Source organism: Bubalus kerabau, chromosome 23 (assembly GCF_029407905.1).
Source record: "Bubalus kerabau isolate K-KA32 ecotype Philippines breed swamp buffalo chromosome 23, PCC_UOA_SB_1v2, whole genome shotgun sequence".
In the NCBI taxonomy this organism is placed as follows: Eukaryota; Metazoa; Chordata; class Mammalia; order Artiodactyla; family Bovidae; genus Bubalus; species Bubalus kerabau.
The window spans coordinates 15229639-15241804 of record NC_073646.1 but is presented as its reverse complement, the minus strand read 5'-3'; the positions used below and the strand labels follow the sequence as shown (position 1 = coordinate 15241804).

The window sequence follows — 12166 nt, the reverse complement described above, 5'->3', positions numbered from 1 at the left end:
CCCTTGCCGCACAATTCCCAGCAGAGTTGGGGGCTCTTGCCTTGTACTTTGCAAAGTTCAGAAAATCCCCTTTCCCTGCCGTCTCGCAGCATAGCCAGCCCCTTTCCAGGCAGTAGGGACGAAAAAACTGGGGAGCGGGGAAAGGTGTCAACTCGGACCCCCACAGCTCCTCCCTTGCGAAAGAAGCGGTTAAAGCCTGCGCGGCTGGAACTGACTCAAGGAAGAAATTCTCAAGCATCCCCTAGAGACGCCGAGTGCTCTCCACCCGTTTCTCTAGGGACCCGGAGTCTCCGCGACTGTCCGAGAGCCGGCCGGGGTTAGAAAGCCCCGAACGCCTCTGCCCGCTGCGCCCTTCCCAGGGGCCCCCACCCGGTGCGCCCCTTTACGGGCGTCGCGGCAGGAGCGCGCGAGGCCTGGACCAGAGCGGCGTTTTTCGGGCCCTGCAGGGGGCGCTGCGGAGGGAGCAGCGCGGGACCCATCCCCACCCCGCCCTCCTCGGCTGCCTCCCCTTTCCCACCCGTGGGCAGCTCCGGATCTATAAAAAGAGGCGTCCCGGGCGAGCGCGGAGATTTGGACGCCCCTGCCTGGGAGGTGTACCAGATCTGAGCTCTCCGTCAAGTTTCTTCTCCGCTCTGCCCCCCAGTTGGAGATCTGTAAGTATGTGGTCCTGCGGGGGACGAAGTTGAGTCCGGGGTTACAGGATCCTGCAGGGCATCCTATAGGGGCTGGAGAGCCATGAGGCGCATCTGTTGCCATCCTCTTAAGGACCATTGGGGAGGGGCTGAGGGGTCACAATTTTCATTTCTCTTTGCCCCGTCATCCTAGATTTTCCCCAAAGCAGCATCTCCCAAGGTAGCCAATGAGAAGTACTCCCTTGGGGGTACTTATTAAAGATAATGCCTGGGTCCATCTCCGGTTACTTTACAATCTTCAGAAAAACTGTACTCTATGTATATAAGTCCCAGATGATTCTTGTTATGAGGAGACTCTGGAAGATACGCTGCCTTGGAAATATCAAAAGATCCAGCTTCCACTGAAAAGTCATTTCCTATCTCACAGGCAGGCAAGGTGTGGCTCCAAGTGGAGTTGGAAGCATCAGTTTAAAAAACCGTGGGCAGAAGGGGGAGTGTTTTCCCCCAGTCTAGAGCAGCAGTCCCAACCTTTTTGGCATCCCCATGGAAGACAATTTTGATGGACCAGGGTAGGGGGATGGTTTCAGGATGATTCAATCACATTAAATTTATTGTGCTCTTTATTTCTATTATAATTACACCAGCTCCACCTCAGATCATCAGGCATTAGGTGCTGGAGGTTGGGGGACCCCTGCTCTAGAGGATGCACTGCTGATAAGCCTTGAGTGATACTCTGATCATGATCCATTTATTACAGCTTGGTTTTCTTCCAGACACACACACCGCCCCCTCGCTCCAAATTTTTAAACATCTCATCCAGGTTGACCCCAGGGGGCTCAAATACTCAGATGCCAAAGCCTGCACTTGCTTACAGAGTCTGCAAGTGCGTTGGGTTAAGATGGGGCTGGGCTTTCCTGCAGAACACCCATATTGCTCTCATGTCCCACCAAGTGGGCAAAGTGAGAGAAAGTGGCTGCCACCTGTTGTCTGTTCTCTGTCTGCACTGAGAGCTGATGGGGATTTGGCTGCCTGAGGAAAGGCACCATTCAAAACCGCACTCATCAAGAAGTAAAAGCAAATATTGAGAAACCCCGAGAAAGGGAGCATTTAGTACAGTATTAAGAACAAATAGATTAAATTGCAAACTGACCATTATATACAGAGAAGGAGCTTGCAGAAGCTGAGCTGAAAGTCATTAGATAGCAGTGGGTGAAACTGGACATTGAAGACCCATGGAAGTGCAGTTTCCTTGGTGCTTTCCCATTGAGATAAACTACCATTGATGGAGTGCCTATGTGCCAGGCACTGTAGCAGTGTTTGACTTCATTGACCTCATTTAGTCATTGCAACATTTTAAGGGAGGCATTGTGATGCCTGTTTAATACACAAGATAACTGAGGCTCAGAGAGTTTAAGTAATTTGCCCAATGTCACACAGCTTACAAGTGGTGGATCCCATTGCTGCCAATTCTATACCCCTGACCCCACCAACTTTTTCCTTTACCACGAACAAAAACTTTGTTGGAATCAGGTTTCTGATGGGACCAGATGGGACCGGTAGGGCAAGTGTTTATCATCTCTTTGAAGAAAATATAAACTGACCTTTTGCAAATTTAAAATAAAATGCACTGTTTGTCCCCTGGTGGCGTGGTCATCTAGTTGACTAGATTAGATGGGCTGCCATCCCCAGAGTCCAAAAGGTGAACTAGCTGGGTCTTCCTCGAGAAGCTTCTAGGGCTGGTAAACACCATGTGTTTTATTATCATGTCTGAAATAGACATGTTATTCCGTACAAGGTATTTGTTATGGATTTGTTATCGTTACTTTTCTGTGTGAGGGCTGAGATTGAGGCAAACATGCCCATTTATGGTAGCGTTTTCCATGCGGCCATCCCCAGCCCCCTCGCAAATTAGCCCTGAATTGCAGCTTTGTTGGTCCTGCCTCTGGGGATTTCTCTGCCCTTGTCCTTTCCGTTTGGGAACAAGTTGGGGAGTCCGGAGAGGAAGACATTTGGGAGAAGAGGGGGATTACCTTCTCCTGCTCTCTTTTGTTTTGAAGTTTTATTTTTGGAGTGGGAAAGTGGTCTTCTCCTTTCCTCAGCATATCGAATCCAAACAGGTGAATTTTATGCTGTAGGCACAACCATGTAACTCTAAACTCAGATACACGTTAGATTTTTCTGGCAAACCACATCCAATTTTAAATTCACCAGAATCCAAGAATGTCACAAGCAAATGTAAATATCATCCATGTTGTCCTTCCCAAACCTCAGTTTTCCCATCTGTAAAATGGGGCTAATGAGACTGGCTAACATCTGTTGAGTGCTTTTGCTGGGACACCGTGCCGAATCCGTTATAGGCATCTTGTCACTAAGTCTTCACAACAGCTCTTTGGAGTGGATGCTATTATTATGGGTCCTGTTTCACAAATGTGGAGACGGAATAACTTGCTCAAGATAGCTTGACTAGCCAATGAGGAAGACAATATTTTACAAAACAAGCTCTTTCAAGACTTCAGTGCCTATGGAATTGCCCTACTGGGAGGATTCAAAGGGATCATGCATACGAAAGATTTAGCATCGTGCTTGGCCCCTGGTGAACTTCCATGGATGGTTGTTTATATATGGCCAGAGACCTCAAGGATTTTGCTCAGTGTTGCCCAGCAGGTACTTGGCAGAACCAGGAAACCCATGGTGTAGTCTTTCCATAAAAGAGAAACTTGCCCTTAAATTTCTTTTCTTGCCATCTCTTTTCATAAACTCAGTTCCTATTTGGGTAAAGTGGTGATTAGAATCTTCTGCACTAATATAGATACATTTCCTCACCTGTGTCAGGAACATGACCAGGTATATTGGCCCAAGTATTTTGTGATTTGTGTAGGATCTCTATGGTGTCCTTGAAGAGCTCAGCTGTGAGTGGGAGGAGCCTGTCTGTGAGTGGGAGTCACCTTCCAAGGTGACTCCTTTGATCCCTGGGGTCTCTTCCCTTCACTCTGACCATTAAACGCATTTAACCATGGCCGCACCGTGGGAGAAAGGCTGAGTCTACAAAAGGCTACGTAGAAATTTGAAGGAACTTTTTGTTTTGCTTTGTTGGAGAAGAGTTGACTTTGAAGGAAATTTTGTCAGGGGTCAGATGATAAAGAAGCTAGCATTGCCTCTTGTTCCTGCAGAGGAAGTCAGGTGTCTCTGAACCACGTCGGTGATTCGGAGGTTAAAGAGGAATGGTCCTCACCAAAGTCCCTAAGAAAGAGCCATGGGCTTGCCTCTTGTTCACCCGTACAGGCTTGAACTTCCCCTCCGCTGGTGAAGCAGGCAACAAATGATACAGAATCTTGGAAGAGTTCTGTATCCCTCAGAGTCTGAGACCACTGGGGGTGGTTATAACCCTTCCCTGGTCTCCAGGTAGAATGCCTCTCCAGGTAGAATTCCTGACCTTCTTAGTCCTTCCCCACCTCTCCACTCTTCCCCATCTTTAGATATAACCATTGTTAATGTATTCTTGAGCATCTTTCCAAAACTTTTCTATGTCAAATTTTCCTTTTTTACACAAATATTGTTGGCTTTGTAAATCAGCTGTTTTTTCACTTAATTGCATATTTTAAACTTTCTATATTGGCATATTGTGGTGTTTTAAGCTCACCTGCATGATATTCTATTACATGGAAGTATAGCGTCTAATCAAGGAGTCAGGGAAAGACTCTGATGCGGGGAAAGATTGAAGGTAAAAGGAGAAGGGGGCGAAAGAGGATGAGATGGTTAGATAGCATCACTGACTCAAAGGACATGAATTTGAGCAAACTCCAGGAGATAGTGAAGGACAGAGAAGCCCGGCATGCTGCAGTCTATGGAGTTGCAAAGGTTGGACATGACTTAGTGACTGAATAACAAAATAGCATCTTACTACAACAACCTCTTATTGAAATTTACCAGCTTCACTCCACATATAAACAGGGCTTCAGGGACCATCTTTGTGTATCTATTTATATCTAATTATATGAGTTTATCTGCAGGATAAATTCCCAGCAATGCAATTTGCTAAGTTAGAGAGCATGCACATTTTAAATGGATAGATATTGCTAAACAGTCCTCTAAAGACATTGTTGATTTAAATTTCTAATGGACACATAGGAGACTACATGTATTTTAAGCTGTGCTAAGCCAGAGTTGCAAGAAACAAGACACAGTGGGGCTTTTAGGACCAGAAATGGCCAGTTCTCTCTATCCTCAAAGCATCCTCCGTGGGATTCACCAGACCTCTTGCTGACCAAGTTCTCTTGGTAGGGAGGAAAAATTAATTTAGCTTTGATAATTGTAAGAACTTCCTTCTGGAGGTACTTTTAAAACAGTATGCAGATGGGTTAGGCAGATGTCAGAAAGGGATGCAGCTATGGCAAAGCCTCACAAGGGCAAGTCCATGCAAGGAAGCCAAGCAAGGAGGAGACTTCCTGCTTGGATCAGGTGTCAGATCTGGGTTCCAATCTTGGCTCCAACTTTTACAAGCAAAAGCCTTTACTTTCCGGGACCTCCATAGCCTTATAGGAATAATCAATAATGCCTATCTCATGTATTAGAAAACATAGCAAGATGGTATATATAATAAATAGCCTAGCTTGATGTCCCACGAATAGAAAGGAGAATAAAGGCTTCCCAGGTGGCGCTAGTGGTAAAGAACCCACCTGCCAATGCAGGAGATATAAGAGACGCCAGTTTGATCCTTGGGTCGGGAAGATCCCCTGGAAGGGGGCATGGCAACCCACTCCGGTATTCTTGCCTGGAGAATCCCATGGACAGAGGAGCCTGGTGGCTACGGTCCATAGGTCTGCAGAGTCAGACACAGCTGAGCAACTTAGCACATGTAGCACGATGATAATAGTGCCTGTTATTAATGACAGATTAAGAGTCCCGGTTGCTCATGGTGACAGTTTGGGGCCTGGAGATCTGGTGCATCTGGGGGCCAGCCCCTCCCCCAGCTTCCCTCTCCACACTGACTCCTCCCTCACCTGGACCAGGTCTTGACCCAGTTTCTTCTCTGCAGAGCTCCTGTCAGCTGGTGTTCTAGATCAGGCCCCAAAGGCTTTCATTTTGCCTGCATGGCATTTGAAACATGCACTGATTTCCTTTAGGGATGGATATGATGGCTCAGGCAGTAAAAGATCCACCTGCAATGCAGGAGACCTGGGTTTGATCCCTGAGTCGGGAAGATCCCCTGGAGAAGGGAACGGCTACCTACTCCAGGATTCTTGCCTGGAGAATCCCATGGACAGAGGAACCTGGAGGGCTACAGTCCATGGGGTCGCAAAAGTCAGACCCAACTGAGCGACTTCACTTTCACTTTCATTTCATACCTAAATGCAGACTTCCAAGTCTGTTGGATATCTGGCCGTGCCCGGCCCACATCCTCACTCAGACAGCCCAGCAGGAGCTAGGAAGCTGCCCTGTCTCCTCTGGACAGACCAGAGGGCTCTGTCCAGCCACCTCCAGCCTGGGTCACTCTGCATTGCTTACCTGACCCCAGCGACATTTGAGTTGGTGTCTCTGGTCCAAAATCTTGGCAGTAAAATACTGAGCGTAGCTGTTAACTAGGACTGATGACGTGCAAATCCTGTTACTGTTTACTCTGGGGAATTTTATTCATTTTTCAATAATACAGAAGCAGAAGGGGCAAGATCTTTTACCCCTGAGTTCCTCTGGGGAAGATAAAACCAATGCTAAAACAAGCTGAAATAGCTAAACGTTCTCAGTTGGTCCAACTCCAACCTTTTTGATCTGGAATTACAGATACTGCAAGATGTTAGAGCCCTTTCTATTTCTTTCCCCAAGTGAAAAACGTAAGGCCCACAGAGAGTGACTTGCCCAGAGCGACCCAGTGAGTTCAGCACAGAACTGGGATGTGTAAACCTGTGGTCCTACAGAGGCTAATGAAGAGCTCAAAGAAGGGAGCTGGGTGTTGTTGAGGAAGCCAGGATGTGCCCAGAGCTGACACACTTGGCTGTGTCAGACGTTGCTGATGCCAACAGTGAAGAGTCCTTTGCTTTCATCAAAAGGCTGGATAGCAGCCTTTGATCATGAACTGGACGTAGTATCCATCAGTCCTGGGTAATGAGCCTGAAGGTGTCCTTTCAGCTCTTAGAGCTGATGCAGGACATTGGACGGTACAGGGTGGGAGTGATGGGGGTGATGGTTGGGGAGGAGAGCTTGAGAGGAAGAAACCATGAGGGTGGGAGTCTCCTTGAGGTTTGGCTGTCTGGGCTTCTCTTGTCTGCCCTTATGTTCTCACCCTCCACGTGTGTGGCCTTCCATAGCTGGCATTCCAGGTTGGCTAGGACAGTCCTCCCCCTAAGGGACATCTAGCGATACCTGCAGACATTTTCGGTTTTCACCTCGAGACCGGAGAGGCTGCTAATGGCCTTACAAGGCAAGGGGCAGGCCCTCTCCCTGCACGCTCCACCTGCCCCCCTCCCCCACACTTCCGCCCGCCATCCATCCCACCGGCAAAGAATTATCCATCGTCAAATATCAGTAGTGCCGCCGTTTTGAGAGACCCTGCTCTAAATTAAGGACCTCAGCAGGGAGTTGCAGACCGCAGTTTCCCTGCATTTAGAGCATGGCGAATCCTATCACTGCGGCGTGTTCTCTGGCCACTGCTGGTCTGGCAAGCTGCTTTTTGTTTCCCCCTGTACCTCACCTAATGCCTGACCTGACACTTTCTGCCTGATTGCCCACTACCTCAAGTTTTGAAGGCTCAAGGCTCTGGCTGCACGCTGAGGCAAGTCCTTATAGCAATAAAACCAAGTTACCTGCAGCCTTCAAGTAGCCAAAGACTGATCCAGGGTGTGTCCCGTGTGTGCCTGTGCTTCTTTCAGTCCTCAAGTTCTTTCCCTATTTCACAGAAGGTAGGAGAAGGCGATGGCACCCCACTCCAGTACTCTTGCCTGGAAAATCCCATGGACGGAGGAGCCTGGTAGGCTGCAGTCCATGGGGTCACTAACAGTAAGACACGACTGAGCAACTTCACTTTCACTTTTCACTTTCACGCATTGGAGAAGGAAATGGCAACCCCCTCCAGTGTTCTTGCCTGGAGAATCCCAGGGACGGGGTAGCCTGGTGGGCTGCCGTCTATGGGGTCGCACTGAGTCGGACACGACTGAAGCAACTTAGCTGCAGCATCATACAGAACAGGAAAGATTACTTGGAAAACATTTTTTATTCAGATTCCACCACATCTAGCTGTGCTATGATGGTCAAATTACTGACCCTCTCTGTGCCTCAGTGTAATGGTGCCTTGGGTAGCATTTTTTAGGGGTTTAAGCAAGATAATAGCTGACAGTCAATTACAGCAACAGTAGGGCCTCCCCAGTGGTCCAGTGGTTAAACTCTGTATTCCCAGGGCAGGGGGCACAGTTCAATCCTTGCTCAGGGAACTAAGGTCCCCCATGTCACATGATGTGGCCAAAAAAAAAAAAAAAAAAAAAGACAGAGCAGCAGCTATGATTACTAATATCAGTAATATTAATTTGCTAGACTCACCACATTTTCTCAAGGGCAAATCTATGGGATTTAATCAGTGTTTGGGGTCTGTAGTGTTCATGTGTTCAAAGACATGTGGTCAAAGGACTGAAATACGTTTCAGATGTCAGGACCTTGAATGTCCTGATGTGAGCTCTCCCTCTAAATGATGGAGGGAAATGGGTAGCACTTCCCTGAATCCTGCACCACCCCTACCCCAAGTATTAGTATTTCGAGGGATTCCAGTTCCAAGGAACATCCTCTGGGAAATACCGTTCTAGAGTAAAGCTAAGCTCCTCTTTTCCTTTTCTTTCTTCTGACCAAAGTGGATTTCACACATTGTGGCTGTCAGAGACCTCAACGACATGGGAAGCAGCCCAGCCTCTCTCTCCTTCTTTTGGACAAAGACTGAATCTGCACTTGATCTATTTGTATTTTTGAGTCCTAGATAAGACAGGGTTCCTGGCAGTGGAAATTCTTGAGTCCTTCTGCTTTTCTGCTGTGTTTTTTGCTTTGCTTTTTTTTTTTTTTTCCTGATTTTTAAGGCAGCTCAGCAACATAGAAATTAGGAAGAGTCCACTTAGTTGTCATGCTGCTCGAAACAAATAAAATAATCTCCCGGTCTTCTTGGGTATAATTGGGTACCATTCAAAAACTTCTCTTGATTGTACTTATACTACTCAACTGCACAATTAAATGGCAAAGATGGTAAATTTTATTATGTGTATTTTACCATAATTAAAGGTAAAAAGAAAAAATTTTCATTGAAGTGTATTCTATATCAGAGCAGTACACATCTCTATAGGTATGTAGCTTGATGAATTTCCACCCATGTAGTTGGTACTCAGATTAAGAAACAAAGTTATCAGCTCCATCAACCTCCATCATGTCCTACCCTTCCAGTTACATCTGATGTCTAGCACCGTAGGTTAGATTTGCCTGGTTTTGAATCTCATATACAGGCACACCTCATTTTATTGTGCTTCACAGATACTGTGGGAGTTTTTTCCCCTACAATTTAAAGGCTTATGGCAAATCTATGTTCAGCAAGTCTGTTGGTGCATTTTTCCAACACCATTTGCTTACTTCGTGTCTCTGTGACGTATTTTGGTAATTCTTGTATATTTAAGGTGATTTCATTGTAATATTTGTTATGTGATCTGTGATCAGTGATCTTTGTCATTGCTACTGTGACTCACTGAAAGCTCAGATGAAAGTTAGAATTTTTTAATAATCATATTTTTCATTAAGGTAGACATTAGACATAATTAGACATTAGACATAATTAGACATTAGACATAATGCTATTGCACAGTTAATAGACAACAGCATAGTGTAAATGCAACCTTTTTAAACACTGGGAAACCAAAGTATCCATGTAACTTGCTTTATTGTGATGGTTTCTTTATTGCAATGGTCTGGAACTGAGCCTAAAGCATCTCTGAGTTCTGCCTGTAAACAGAATCACCCAGTATGTCCTTCTTGTGTCTGCCTTTTTTGTCCACACAAGTGTTTGTGTGATTTGTTCTTATCATGGTGTGGAGTTGTAGTTTACTTAATTGGGTACTGTTTTGAGGAACAGGGTTTTTAAAAAAAATATTATACATCTTTGTTCAATAGATATCTGTTGATTTATTCGACTTCTCTGGGTGTTAGTTGCAGCATATGGGATCCAGTTCCCTGACCAGGTATCGAACCCAGGCCCCTTGTGTTGGGAGAATGGACCACTGGGCCACCAGGGAAGTCCCCCCAAAGCCTCTTCTAATCCATAGGTTCCCCCCTTTTAGAATGGTTTACCTGTTAAAGAAACTGAGTCATTCATCCTACGCTTTCCTACCTTGTGGACTTTGTCACACGCTCGTGACCTTGGTTGGCATGTTCTCTGTGCCCTGCATTTCTCCTAAATAGGTGTTAGATCCAGAGGCTTCCTCAGTGTCTGTCCCCACCCCACCCCCTTTTTTCTGTAAGAATATTTCACTGGTGGTGGTGCCACTTCCCCAGGCATCCCCTCGGGAGGCACATAACCTCTGATCGGCTTTGTTTTTGCAGCGTTAAGTTTGCTGAGTAGGTGTAGGTGGTGTCGGCCCGATCCATCCATTGTAAAGTTCTTCATCTGCTATTCAGGATTCCCAGGTGGTGCTGGTGGTAAAGAACCCACCTGTCAATGCAGGAGACATAAGAAACGCAGGTTTGATCCCTTTGTCAGGAAGATCCCTTGGAGGAGGAAATGTCAACCCACTCCAGTAGTCTTGTCTGGAAAGCCCCATGGACAGAGGAGCCTGACAGGCGACAGTCCATGGGGTTGCAAAGAGTCAGTCACAAGTGAGCACACAGCACATTTGCTTGTCATCTGAAATACTGGGGTGAGTCTGAAACTGTGGACCAGGATCCTCAGCATCACCCAGGAGCCTGTTAGAAATGCAGATCCCTGGGTTCACCCCAGACTACTGGCTCAGAAGCTCTGGGGTGGGCCCAGGCGTCTGTGATTCCACAACCTCCCAGGTGAAGCTGATGTACAAGGAAGTTTGAGGACCACTGGTCTGATGTGTTAGCAACTTTGACAGCAATTGCCAAGACCCATTATTTTATTCAGAGTTCCAGAATTGCTACATTCTAGTTTCATCATTTCTTCTACATTTATATAGCAGGAATTCTAAGTAGATGGTAGTATTTTTTTTTTTTTTTAAGCACTTAAAGGGGGGTGAAGGGAGAATGCTGTTGGAGTTACTATGTCCCAGGAGAAATTCAATAGCAATTTAAAAATTAAGAGCGACTTTCCTGGGGGTCCAGTGATGAAGACTCCATGTTTCCACTGCAGGGGGGCTTGGGTTCAATCCCTATTTGGGGAATCTGGATCCCACATGCCCGGAGTCACCACCTCCCAAAAGAATTTAAAGTGCAGGAAATGTGATTGTTAAACCTGGAACAGTGTACATTTTCTACAATTCTTTAGTTCACTTTTTGGGATAACTGGAGTGATTTTTCAGATTTAGGGAATAATTCACTCATTTCTTATTTTATTTTTTAATGAGCTACTAGATCAGGTCACCCGGGAGAAATAACTAACCTCTGAACAAATTAGCTCCTGGTTTTTATTATTGTCATTTTCACCCTGGAAGAGGAAAACCGGAGGAACTGCCCCTCTGATTTTTGCCTTGCAAAGTCTGCATTTTAGGAGTTGACGGCCCAGTTCCAGGGGCCCATTGGTGGGATGTGGAAGTTAGTCCACCTCCATGGGATTTGGAGTCCAAGCATGCAAATTATCTTGCGTCTCTTGCGTCTCCTGCATTGGCAGGTGGGTTCCTTCCCACCAGCACCACCTGGGAAGCAGATGGAGAACTTTACAATGGATGAATCAGGCCGACACTACCTACACCTACTCAGTAACCTTAACGCTGCAAAAACAGAGCTGATCAGAGGTTATGTGTCTCCAAGAGGGGATTCATAGCTAAAAAGGAGCTATGAATTGTTTTTCTGCTGAAGGAGGGGCATCAACCACGCAGTATGTCCTTGTGACTGTACATCCTCACTCAGCCCGCACCTTAGTTCTTTGGAACCGCCAGTGGGTTGGGGAGGAGGGGTGGGTCGGGTTGGAGGAGTGGAACACGAGCCAGTGTTCTGAGGGCAGGACAGCTCCTGCAGGTATGGTCAGAGGGCCTGGGATGGGCCATTGGACAGGTCTGAAAAGAGTCTGTTGCCTCAGCAGCTCATCTCCTGGACATATCTAGACAATCGAATGGAGAATCTGACATTTAATGACTGAATATTTTAGATAAAGACAGACTTCTTGTCAATTATTTAGTGGCCTTGAGGAAGAATTTGTAGAGAGGCAGAATCAATGTCTAAATTTCCCCCTCTTTCTTTACCAGTTTTCAAAACCATGGGTTGATTCCCCAGCAGCTTACAAAGATGATCTGTGAATTTTTTTTTTTTAACCATGATGAGCTCATGGATTTAAACATACTAATCTTTCAACTGTTGTATTTACCTTACTGATGTTCAGACTGTCCCACATTTGACCAAATAGA

General features: G+C 46.2%; 1 protein-coding gene across 2 annotated transcripts in view; it reads left to right on the top strand.

Moving 5' to 3' along the window:
• The first annotated feature begins 322 nt into the window (after window positions 1–322).
• The window catches only part of MYH11 (myosin heavy chain 11), a 128244-nt gene continuing 116400 nt past the window's right edge, over window positions 323–12166 (top strand). Inside the window, exon 1 of one of the 2 annotated variants that reach the window (XM_055562728.1) lies at window positions 323–653. The gene's annotated coding sequence lies outside the window, so the exon portion shown is untranslated. The remainder of the gene's footprint in view (window positions 654–12166) is intronic. The other variant, XM_055562727.1, reaches the window with a different exon arrangement.